Source organism: Crotalus tigris, unplaced genomic scaffold, assembly GCF_016545835.1.
Source record: "Crotalus tigris isolate CLP2741 ecotype Arizona unplaced genomic scaffold, ASM1654583v1 scf7180000019245.846064, whole genome shotgun sequence".
Taxonomy (NCBI): Eukaryota; Metazoa; Chordata; class Lepidosauria; order Squamata; family Viperidae; genus Crotalus; species Crotalus tigris.
Genome location: NW_024097453.1, coordinates 214,870 through 227,259, shown reverse-complemented (window position 1 = coordinate 227,259; position 12,390 = coordinate 214,870).

The window sequence follows — 12,390 nt, the reverse complement described above, 5'->3', positions numbered from 1 at the left end:
TGTGGGCCCATATTTGGGAGTGACAATCTCTCCTTCTCACTGCCAGTTCGTGCTCATGGACCCTGGTCTTAATGCGTTTAGCAGTCTCCCCAATATAATTGCATTGGCAGTCCATACAGTCAATCCTATAGACGGCTGCCGATCTTTCGATGCTGGGGAGCGGGTCCTTAGGGCGCATTATTGCCGCCCGCAGTGTTTGGTTGGGTCTATGGGCCACCTGTATTTTATATGGTGCCAGGATCCTAGCTGTGGCTTCTGATACATTGTGGATATAGGGGAGGGCAATGCGTGTGGTGGCTTGAGGCATGGATTCTTGGGATACGGGGTTACCCCGGAGTCCAGGTGGTTTCCTGAACTGATTAATAAGTTTAACCGGGTAGCCGTTACGTCTACATATTTGGAAGAGGCGGTTTCTCTCTTCCTTTTTAGCTCTGACGGTGCTGCAATGTGTCTCCACTCGTTTGAATAGCGTCCTGACACAACTGGCTTTATGGGCCATCGGGTGATTGCTCCCAAAGTGGAGAATCCTGTCAGTACATGTTGGTTTTCGGTATACCCTGGTAGCTAGACATCCATCCACCTGGCGCTGCACAAATACATCCAAAAATGCCAAATTGCCCTGATCTTCCTCCTCCATGGTGAATTGGATGTCTGGGTATACCGAATTCAGGACGCCCATAAAGTCAGTTTTGTGTCATTTCTTAATGACCGCAAACGTATCGTCCACATAGCGGGCCCAAAATTTTGGTCGATACTGGGCCATCGCTATGTGTTCTAGCTGTTGGAGTACCATCTCTGCAACCACACTGGAGATCGGCGACCCCATAGGTGTTCCTTTGATTTGCTCATATATAACACCCTGAAAGGTGAAATAGGTGTTAAGGCATATTTCCATCAGTTTTATCAGGTCCTCCGTTTGAAGGGAGTCCTGATGCTGCCCATGGTCTCCTTGATTAAGCCGGTCTCTTAGGACCGCAACCGCAAGTTCTTGCGGGATGGAAGTGAATAGAGAAATTACATCAAAGGAGACCATGAGCTCATCCTCTTCTACCTTCAGGGTTTTAATTCTGTTGAGGAATTCTTCTGCCGATCTTACGGTGGTGTCGCTGTTACTTGCCAAGTGGCCAATGCGTACGCTCAGCCACTTGGCAAGTTCAGAGATGGGGGTACCCCTAAATGCTACAATGGGGCGGAGGGGGACATTGGGCTTATGTATCTTAGGTAAGCCATAAAATCTGGCGAGTGCTGAGTCACCAGGGCGGATCTTTCTTAGCACTTCTTCCCCCATCCTCCCCTTACGTTTTAGGTCATCTAGGAGCTTGTTAGTACGGTTTCTCAACGTGGTGGAGAGATCTTTACTAACCACTCTATAGGCAGCACCGTCTTGGAGTAAATCCAATGCCTTTCTTATATATGCCTCTTTGTCTAAAACAACAGTTGCCCTCCCCTTATCGGCTGGGAGGATGACAATGGTGTCATCTTTTCTAAGTTGGCTTAGAGCCACCCTTTCCTCTGCCGATAACATTTGTTGGCGTCTGTGGCTCATGATTAGGCTCGTGACCTGTTGCCTGATTACATTCTTGGCTTCTTCTCCTGTCCCAGTGTGATGTAGAGCGGGCTCTAATGCTGCCACAAAATCCAGTGTGTCCGCATCATTAAGGTTGTGTCCTGTATCTCGTTGCAACACGGATAATTGCGGCTGGCTTAACACCCTTGAGGATAGATTGTGCACCACCCCCGGTAAATTATTGTTACGAGACTCACGTAATAAATTCAGCCTTTTCAGGAACGTTCTTGTCATATGCTGAGTCACCCGGGCCATGACTTGCCGGATATGTTGGTTGAGCATCCTAAAATGCTGGTGGTTTAGTTCTATACTGCAAGAGTCTCGATAGCTTTGGATGTACCTCTTTAGGTTGCCTATTCTTCTGTGTTGGTCATTAATTAACGCATATAATGTGCGTCGTTGGAATTGACGGACGGCTTGCCAGCATTCCAAGGAATCCACTGTTGGTTTTCTTCTTAACGAGTTCAGTGTTAAGTTCTCCTTGATGCAGCGATGAAGGAACGCCAGCTTACAATAGTTAGTTGAGACACGCCGTGCTATCCTTTCCCATTTTCTGGCTCTGAGCAAAGCTGCTCTACTATATATGCGATTAAAAAGGTTAAAAATATGAACCCTGGGAATATTCATAATGAAAATATAAAATGAGCACCAGGGTAGTAAAAACTATAAAAGTTTTTAATAAATTAAAACTATAAAAGTTTTAAAAAACGCCAAGCTTTCGCCGTCACCTGCCGGCATCCTCAGGGCTGGCGCGCCAGAGAATGAGAAGGTCTTTTATAGGCGTGTCGAGGTCTGCGCCCGGCTCCTCGATCTTGTTATCGGGCCTAATTGGTTCAGCCGTGTGCAATTAACCTGTGCTTCTTTTCTCTTTTTGGTTGCATTTTTATCCTCATCCGTCTCCAATTCTCCCAACTCCGGATTAGCTAGATGGCAATTGCAGTTATTTCGGTTGCCTTTATATTCTAACCTCCCCTTAGGCTCAGGTGGTAGTGCACATTCCACATTCCTTTCTCCACCATATCTTGTCCAGTTGTTACTTTTAGGATCGTATTCATTTCCGGTCTCAATACTTTCATTTTTAATGTGTCCGTCATCCTGATGATCTCGTAAGTTGCTACGGGTCCGGTGCAGCGTGGGGGGGTGTTCCGCAAGGTGGAGGGATCGTCTCTTATTAGTTGTCATGCCCAGCTGTCCTGCACGTGTCCTACTCCGGGTGCCCGGTCCAGGGGGTGTGTGCGCAGCAATCAAGCCGCGTCCCTCTTGGTTGCAGCGCTCTTCCTCAGTTCTCCCCTTTTTTACATTATTAAGAGCATTCGCTTGTATTCCATGGGAGTCCTCAGGACCATCAGGTAGGGGGTGTGACGGCTCGATCTTCCGTACCCTACCGCTCTCCGATCTTCCCTCCTCCTCTATAACGGTGTGCGAGGGTTCTTCGTCAACCACCCCCCGTGGTTTATCCTTGTTAGAGCTAATCGCTCCGGCTGCATGAGGGGTTCTTCTCCTCCTTTCCGGATCAGCCGTGATGTTTCTTTTGATGTGTGGGCGGGCCGTTGCGTTTGGCGATTCATCCGCACTTCCACCTGCCGTATCTTCTCTCGTCTCCTCTTTGCTGCCAGGGGGCCGGATCCTGGTTCTTATCACCCCCCTAATCCTCTGGGATTGCAGAGATAGTACTCCAACAGCTAGAACACATAGCGATGGCCCAGTATCGACCAAAATTTTGGGCCCACTATGTGGACGATACGTTTGCGGTCATTAAGAAACGACACAAAACTGACTTTATGGGCGTCCTGAATTCGGTATACCCGGACATCCAATTCACCATGGAGGAGGAAGATCAGGGCAATTTGGCATTTTTGGATGTATTTGTGCAGCGCCAGGTGGATGGATGTCTAGCTACCAGGGTATACCGAAAACCAACATGTACTGACAGGATTCTCCACTTTGGGAGCAATCACCCGATGGCCCATAAAGCCAGTTGTGTCAGGACGCTATTCAAACGAGTGGAGACACATTGCAGCACCGTCAGAGCTAAAAAGGAAGAGAGAAACCGCCTCTTCCAAATATGTAGACGTAACGGCTACCCGGTTAAACTTATTAATCAGTTCAGGAAACCACCTGGACTCCGGGGTAACCCCGTATCCCAAGAATCCATGCCTCAAGCCACCACACGCATTGCCCTCCCCTATATCCACAATGTATCAGAAGCCACAGCTAGGATCCTGGCACCATATAAAATACAGGTGGCCCATAGACCCAACCAAACACTGCGGGCGGCAATAATGCGCCCTAAGGACCCGCTCCCCAGCATCGAAAGATCGGCAGCCGTCTATAGGATTGACTGTATGGACTGCCAATGCAATTATATTGGGGAGACTGCTAAACGCATTAAGACCAGGGTCCATGAGCACGAATTGGCAGTGAGAAGGAGAGATTGTCACTCCCAAATATGGGCCCACACGGTGGATCTGGGCCACAGGTTTAATTTTAGTGGCGTCAGTGTATTGGCAAATGATAGTACCAAAGGGGGCCGCCTTCTTAGAGAGGCATGGCTCTCGGACAGCAAATCCATTAATAGGCATATTGACCTATGTCCGTCCTATTTGGCCTTAAGATCATGGAGTGCCAATAACCAGCGGCAACACCCCCGATGGCCCAATAACAACTTGGGCAGCACCCGAACCATCCAACAAACCATGTGCAATTTGGAGGAAGGAAAGCAATCGCGAGATACTTCGACCACCCCCGTGAGACTACTGCAATCCCAGAGGATTAGGGGGGTGATAAGAACCAGGATCCGGCCCCCTGGCAGCAAAGAGGAGACGAGAGAAGATACGGCAGGTGGAAGTGCGGATGAATCGCCAAACGCAACGGCCCGCCCACACATCAAAAGAAACATCACGGCTGATCCGGAAAGGAGGAGAAGAACCCCTCATGCAGCCGGAGCGATTAGCTCTAATAAGGATAAACCACGGGGGGTGGTTGACGAAGAACCCTCGCACACCGTTATAGAGGAGGAGGGAAGATCGGAGAGCGGCAGGGTACGGAAGATCGAGCCGTCACACCCCCTACCTGATGGTCCTGAGGACTCCCATGGAATACAAGCGAATGCTCTTAATAATGTAAAAAAGGGGAGAACTGAGGAAGAGCGCTGCAACCAGGAGGGACGCGGCTTGATTGCTGCGCACACACCCCCTGGACCGGGCACCCGGAGTAGGACACGCGCAGGACAGCTGGGCATGACAACTAATAAGAGACGATCCCTCCACCTTGCGGAACACCCCCCCACGCTGCACCGGACCCGTAGCAACTTACGAGATCATCAGGATGACGGACACATTAAAAATGAAAGTATTGAGACCGGAAATGAATACGATCCTAAAAGTAACAACTGGACAAGATATGGTGGAGAAAGGAATGTGGAATGTGCACTACCACCTGAGCCTAAGGGGAGGTTAGAATATAAAGGCAACCGAAATAACTGCAATTGCCATCTAGCTAATCCGGAGTTGGGAGAATTGGAGACGGATGAGGATAAAAATGCAACCAAAAAGAGAAAAGAAGCACAGGTTAATTGCACACGGCTGAACCAATTAGGCCCGATAACAAGATCGAGGAGCCGGGCGCAGACCTCGACACGCCTATAAAAGACCTTCTCATTCTCTGGCGCGCCAGCCCTGAGGATGCCGGCAGGTGACGGCGAAAGCTTGGCGCTTTTTAAAACTTTTATAGTTTTAATTTATTAAAAACTTTTATAGTTTTTATTACCCTGGTGCTCATTTTATATTTTCATTTTATATATATATATATATATATATATATATATATATATATATATATATATATATATATATATATATATATATATATATATTTAAAAGGGGGGGCTGGAATCCCTTTCAGAAGGGATACATTATTAAAAAATACATAAAAATACATTATTTTTTTCCTTACACGGATAATAGACTAAATATTTTTCAATAAATCTCCTGTTTTGATATACTGTGCTAAACTATAAATTAGCAAATACGTTGTAAAATTAGAACATCAAATTTACATATGGGGCTGGTTCCATGCAAGACACTTTAATAGCGTTAATGAATTAAGCCATATGAGGAGCTGAGCATGTTGGTAGAATTATTCAGGGGAAAAAAATATTCTCTCTCATGAAAGTAGTTCCACATTTTCCCAAATTTTCAGCTCCACTTCTATGTGAACTTGGAAGAGAGTTGTTGCTGCTTTAAGGAAACCACTCCTTAAAGTTAATAGGACTTTTAAAGCAGCAGCATCTTTGGTGATCTTTTGGAAATCTTGTGCAAGATCCAAGGCGCTTCTTAGTCATTTTTCAAAGTGTACACAGTCTAGCCCATTTTTTTTATTCATATAGAATGCTGAACGTATACTGGAACTATTCAACATGGCAGACCACCCAGCAAAGGATAAATCTAACTAACATTAGCTTGTAGTGTGAACACAGCCATTATTTTACACTAAAGCAAAGATTGGCAACCGTTTACCACCCAGTATCCTGGCCAAAATCCTACCAAATCACAATATTTCATCTGATTTTGCACAGCCACTAGTTTCAGTTTTACATTTATCTTTTAAAATCTTATGCATCAAAATACATACCTGTTCCCAATATTTTTTGGCTTTATTTCATGTCCACCAAAAATGATAAAGTGTTCCCTCAGTTTCATTACGTTTCCAATAAATACTTAACATTTATTTATACATTTTTTATAATTTATCTGTTCTCATGTACCAATGATGTCATGTACATCATTTAAACAAATCTCTTTAAGATTATAATTCAGTGTAACTATTGTTCTAGGTATCTTTTTCATTAATTCAATTCTGTTTATAGATAAACATAATGTGGTCCAGGTCTGGAAGGCAGGAAGAAATCTATCTTTGATCTTTATGTGTTCTTCATTATTTGAGAATTTCCAGAAGATGTCACAAATCTCTTTTTGCCTCATTTAAAATTTAAAAAAACCCACATTCATTTAGCATCTCTTTGTAGTGGTAAAGAAAATTCAATTGCTTGGTGTAGGAAAACTAGAGTGCCACTAGATGGTGTAATTTCATATTTTGCAAATATTCCAGAGTTGACCTGGTCATCATTTTTATGATTCAGTGACAGTGCATTTTTCATTGAACATTGCAATCAATTCTCTGCTAATTCTCCACAGATTTCCCTTATTTGGTCCTGTCTGATGAAGGAGGATACACTAGTGATATATGTTATCGTATATTATGTCATATATTCTAGTAGAATCTTAATCTCACAGCAAAGTCTTCATTCGTAAAACTGATTTAACTTGCCCCTGCATTTCCTTTTATCTACCCAGCAAGTTTGTTTTCCAGCTAATACTGTATGTCAAAGAAACAAACACATACACTCTACATATTTAACACTCAAAGACATTATTATAAGATCAGAGTGCCACAATATTCTATATCCTGCAGGAAATATCCCAATGTATTGTCATGGATATGCTAGCTTCCAATTGGACAGATAACATGTATTGAACATGGACCAGGCCCAAATCAGGTTATTCAAGCATGCATCCTGGTAACACTGGATATATTTTAAGATAAGGTGTGTTGTGTGCTTAATCTACTAACAATTCTACCTAGATTTTGGATGACAGAAGCTTTTGAAAAGCTTCTTTCAAATGACAGATGTGAAATAGTTCTTGCCTAGCAAAATATATTTTGTTTCCCTGACTTTTGAGTGCAAAATGTTCAGTTCATTAGTCTTTTACCATTGACCAGGTGAGCTGCAATGTAGTTGGCTTTGCTGCTGTCATGAATCAATGCTACCTAGCTGTGTCAATGAGTTCTTTCATACCTAAATTGCTTTTTCAATGCTATTCTTTCCAAATCTTGTTTTAGAGGAATACTGTAGGTGGACAAAAATCATGCAATGACTGGGTTTGGATATTCCGCAATATGTTGTGGTGACATAAGCACTCCTCAGTCTAGGCAACCAGTGATGCTTCAGCAAATAGACTTAGAGAACATGAATAGATAATGTTGCCTTTAGCCAAACTTTCCCCAAGAAAGTAATCTTTAATCTTATATTACTCCACTTTCTTGCCATGAGGTTTGACTATAACTCCTTGTACCTAGGAAAGTTTAGGGATGGGGACCTGCCCTGTTCTTGTGGGCCAAAAGATGCTGCAGTCATGCCTTCTCCTGATCATTGGTCACTGATCTTCAGGGCCATCATCTTTTGGCAAGGAAGAATCCAAGCAAACAGTCATTTCTTTCCTTTCTTGTCAACCCTCCCAAATCTGGCAGAAGATTCCTGGACAGGCAGTCAGGGCTTGGAAGAATGATGCCACAGAGATACTTTGGCTCTGAAGAGTTTTCAGGAGAAGGGATGGTCTGTAGCTGCTACCCCCAATATCTCTGTCCTCCACATGGCCCTGGCAGGCCAAGCACACAGTAGGACCTGATCAGCAAGCTGAGTGCACACTTTCCAGGGCATAATTTACCACCCACCCACTACCAGGCACTTAAGACTGGGGGGAAGGCCACCATTCTGCTTAGTGTGACTAGTGGTTGAAGATAATTTTCTACCTTCCTTCTGCTAGAAGAAGGGAAGCAAAGAAAGAGGTTCATAGGCTGGCACTCTCTGCAGTCAGAAGAGTGAACAACCACTACTCCACAGAGAAGGAAAAAGGGGACCGGGTTGTTTGGTTCCATGAAAGAAGAAATGGGGGAGACAGCTTCTCTTATGCCAGTTCTCCAAGGCCATAAAGTGACCATTCTGTGGGATTGAAGAACTCACAACAAGAGACTAGTGAGTCTTTTCATGCAACTACTGGAAGATTCCCCATCTACTTCTCTCCCTCTCACCTCAGCCTCTTTTCTGCTTCACTGTCAAGGAAGAACAGGTCATGAAAGAGTGGTTAGCACGTCCTTAAACCAGCATATTTTTCTACTGGTTCCTGTACGGGATAATACTAGTTGAGTGTTGACATGCAATGAGCACTGAGTTGATTCAGTTTAATCCAATAGAACAATGGATTTACCTTGAACTAAATTTAACCCATTAGACTAGACTGAATAGCTGACTGTATCGATTGTCTTCTTCTTGCTATTTCTTCAATACCTTGTAGCTGCAACTGCTCTAATAAATCATGTTGCAACTGGTCAGAACAGGAATCTTTCTTTTATGTTTCTTTCTGCTTGCCCTTTACATTTCATCATAGAGATATAGATATTTTCATTGAGTAAGCATTATGTAAGGAACCAAGTGACAGTGTCAATATTGCAGGCTGCTGTAAGTTACAAAATCATTTACACAAGGAAAAAAACAAATAAAAATTATTGCATGAGCAGATCAGGAGAAAAATTGCTATTACTAACTGTCGGTGTCTGTAGCTTAAGAAATAGAAGTACCATTTGCCTGTAGTGTTATGGACTACAATGCAAAGGAGAAGAGACATTTTATTTACAAGTTGATTTACTGCAATAATGTAATCAGTAGCTACCATTTCTTAAAGTGATATACAGGGGTCAGCATTTCAGATTTACAAAAAAAAGGGGGGGGGGGAAAGGAATGTTAAGAAGATGTTCCCCAAATAGAGTTCTTTTAGATGTATTAGGATGAGGGCTAAGAAATCAAAAAACTTTCAATTTTCCTCCCCTAACTCTACCTGAATTAAAGGAATACAGGGTCATAAAAAGGGAGATTAGTAGATTCATCTTATATATATATATATTGTCTGGGTGGACAAAAACATAGCTGGCTTATTGTTAAGGGCTGCAAGTTGCAGGTTGTTTACCCTGCAGTGGCCCCAACATAAAAAGTGTTTTTGCTTTGAGATTTCTCCTAAGGATGCAGGGCAATTTTAAGAAGTAAGAAGTATATTTGGGTGTCCAGGTATATGCATACAAATGCACAGTTTTATCTGTATTTCTCTAAAGTTTGCAACTTCGTCTAATGGCCATATTTTTGCCGATTCCTTCCTCCCTTCTTTCCTTCCTTCCTTCTTCCCTCCCTCCTTTCTTTTGGGATTTAAAATTCCCCCAATCAAAAGATGTTCAGCAGTTTACAGTGCATCCATAAAAAAAATATACCCATGGCATTTGATATAAATCAACAAATGAAAAGATCTAAATAATCTACACATACATTCAGGCAATAACTTACAGCATTAATTCACAAAATTTTGCTGAAATAGCTCAATGTTTGATAACTTAAGGACCAAAGCATGGGAGTTGGTAGACTTTCCAGGGAAATGTTGCTTCAGAGGGCAGGTCTCCCAACACTTAACAGTCTTCCAATCCCATCATCACAGAAAAGTGGAGCACTAGAAGCAGGGTCTCAGAGACACATGGATTGAGCTGGTCAAAACTGGTAGGAGAATATGGTCCTGCATTTTTTTCTGAATGCATTCATTTTTGTACAGACTCTTCTTTAACGACATGTTCTTTTTTAAATGAGTGCTTTGTGTTTGGCTATTAGTTCAAAATGTTTCTGTATTGGTTCTAGTGTTCACATTCAAAATGAATTAAATAAAATGGTCTCCAGATGTAGGTAGGAGAATCAAGGCAAATGCCAGATTATTCCAGGCAGAGAGGTTGCCGATTCCAAGAACTGAAATCCCAATATATAAGGAGTAGGATTCTGCTTTGGATTTGATTCCCCAAAAGTATTTTGCAACATATGGGGGCTTGAATATAGCTCATCTTCAAAGAAGCTGTCTTTTTCTAGGATTTCACAACAGATGCATAACTCTAACCTAAAAACCATATTAAACAAGCTGTTATAGTATATAATGGATAATTCAATACATGTTTATATGTACACAGATGGAAAGATTCAACGTTACTCACTATTAGAGAATGGTCAGTGAAGCTGTCAGATCTTGCTGAGATGGATAAATTAAAATAAATTCTTTGATTAAAGTAATCACTATTTACATTTATTAGTGATTAAAATCCTCTTATGGAGTTCTGTTAAAAAGAAAAGGGTTTGTGATTTATGGCTTTATAGAAAGTAGGGTGTTATGATGCAATTTTATAGAAAGAGATTAAAATATAGTTGTATTTATAATTATGTGAAGAATATCAGAAGCTACTTCTTTCCATATTTTTTCTTTCTCCTTTCTTTATCTTCTATGATACAATTTTTTCTTGCATTTTTTTGCTTTTTCTTTTCTTTCTTCCTTTTTTCCTTTCAATAAGAATCATATAAAAAAAGAGAACTCAATGCATTTTAAGTCATGAAATAGACCAGCAGTCAATGCCAGTCCAAATAAGCAAAATGTGAATGATCTTTACAAAAGTCTAGTGCAATATCTAGATACTGATATTGGGTGCATGGTTGCCTAAGTCCCATTACTGAGGGAGATATTTCAGGTTTAATCATTTATTTGCTTTACTTTGACATTTTTTTAGTAAAGAGACATTTGCTTAACAAGTGGATATTCTATCAGTTATTCTCAATGTCATGTTAATATTAGCTTATTTAGGTGTACTCCCCCTGACATTTTATAACTTCATGCAAATATTCTACAAGAGGATAAGGGGCATATTTCAGTTTATTTCAGGGTTGACTTGACCTTTCCTCCCCATCTCAATAGAGGGTCTTCTACGTGTTTAGTCAGGTTCACTCCAAGAGCATTCTATCCCATCATCCTCCAGAGCAGGGGTCTTCAAACTTGACCTGGCCGAGGAAATCTGGGAGTTGAAGTCCACAAGTCATAAAAGGGCCAAGTTTGAAGACCCCTGCTCCAGAGCTTCTCACAAAACCATGTAATACCTGTTCTCACCCCCATGTGATCAATGACTCAAGAGATCACATAGTGTGAGGGAGGGTGACTATGGAAGAGAGGTGGTACTTAACTATGGCATAAAATGTTCTGCACCACTGGAATTTGTCTTCAATAAAGGTTTCTTTTGTGCAAAGATTTAATATTCAGTTCAACCACATAGGGAAAATGCAATCAAATAGGTGACACAAAATAGACCTGTGGAAACATTCTTTATCTTGACTGTGTATCAGGTAGGATGGGGCCCCAGCATAGTCTTCTAGGCAAGATCTTCAACTCAATAACATTTACAGTATATCTAAGTATAGGTATTTAATACTTACATGGACCTTTGCTCCTGACATTCACACAAAAACTAAGATTAGGGGGGGAAATGTGCTTCTAAAATTCCTCTGCCTGCCTGCTTGCTTCATAGTGAGATTTCAGGTCTTGGAGGCTAGAAGCAATACATGTTATGAACCATAAAGAAGATGGCAAAGCTCAGACTTGAGATAGTCATCCTTTTCAGGAAGAGCTGTTGCTGACCCTCTCTATATTAAGTTGAAGTTCTAATTTCAAATGCTTGTCAAACAATACATGGCATGATGTCCAAGATAAAATTATTTTCGAAGCTCTCACCTTCTCCCTCCTAGATCCATGTAAGTTTGCCAATGAAAGAAGAAAAACTTGGAAGAGACAGGTCATCAGGCACCTTTTAAATGTCCAATTTTGTTCTTGATGTATAATCGCTTGTCTGAAAGCATCATCTGATCACCTGGTCAGAAGGTCAAAAAGCTGCTATCTTCTCAGGCCTTTTGATTATAAACTTGCCCATTATGATGAAAATGTAAAGTGCTTCTTTTTAAATCATACAAATTGTCAAAATGCTCTGTATGTGCAGGTTAACAAATCATAGGCATCTCTCTTTTATGGGAAATGTCTATAAGAACCACCTTATTCTTAGGAAAGGCAGAATACAGTATATTTTTCATGGCTGTTTATATAGATATTAACTGTTAACCTATTACAACTGCATGAAAAGATGCCTCT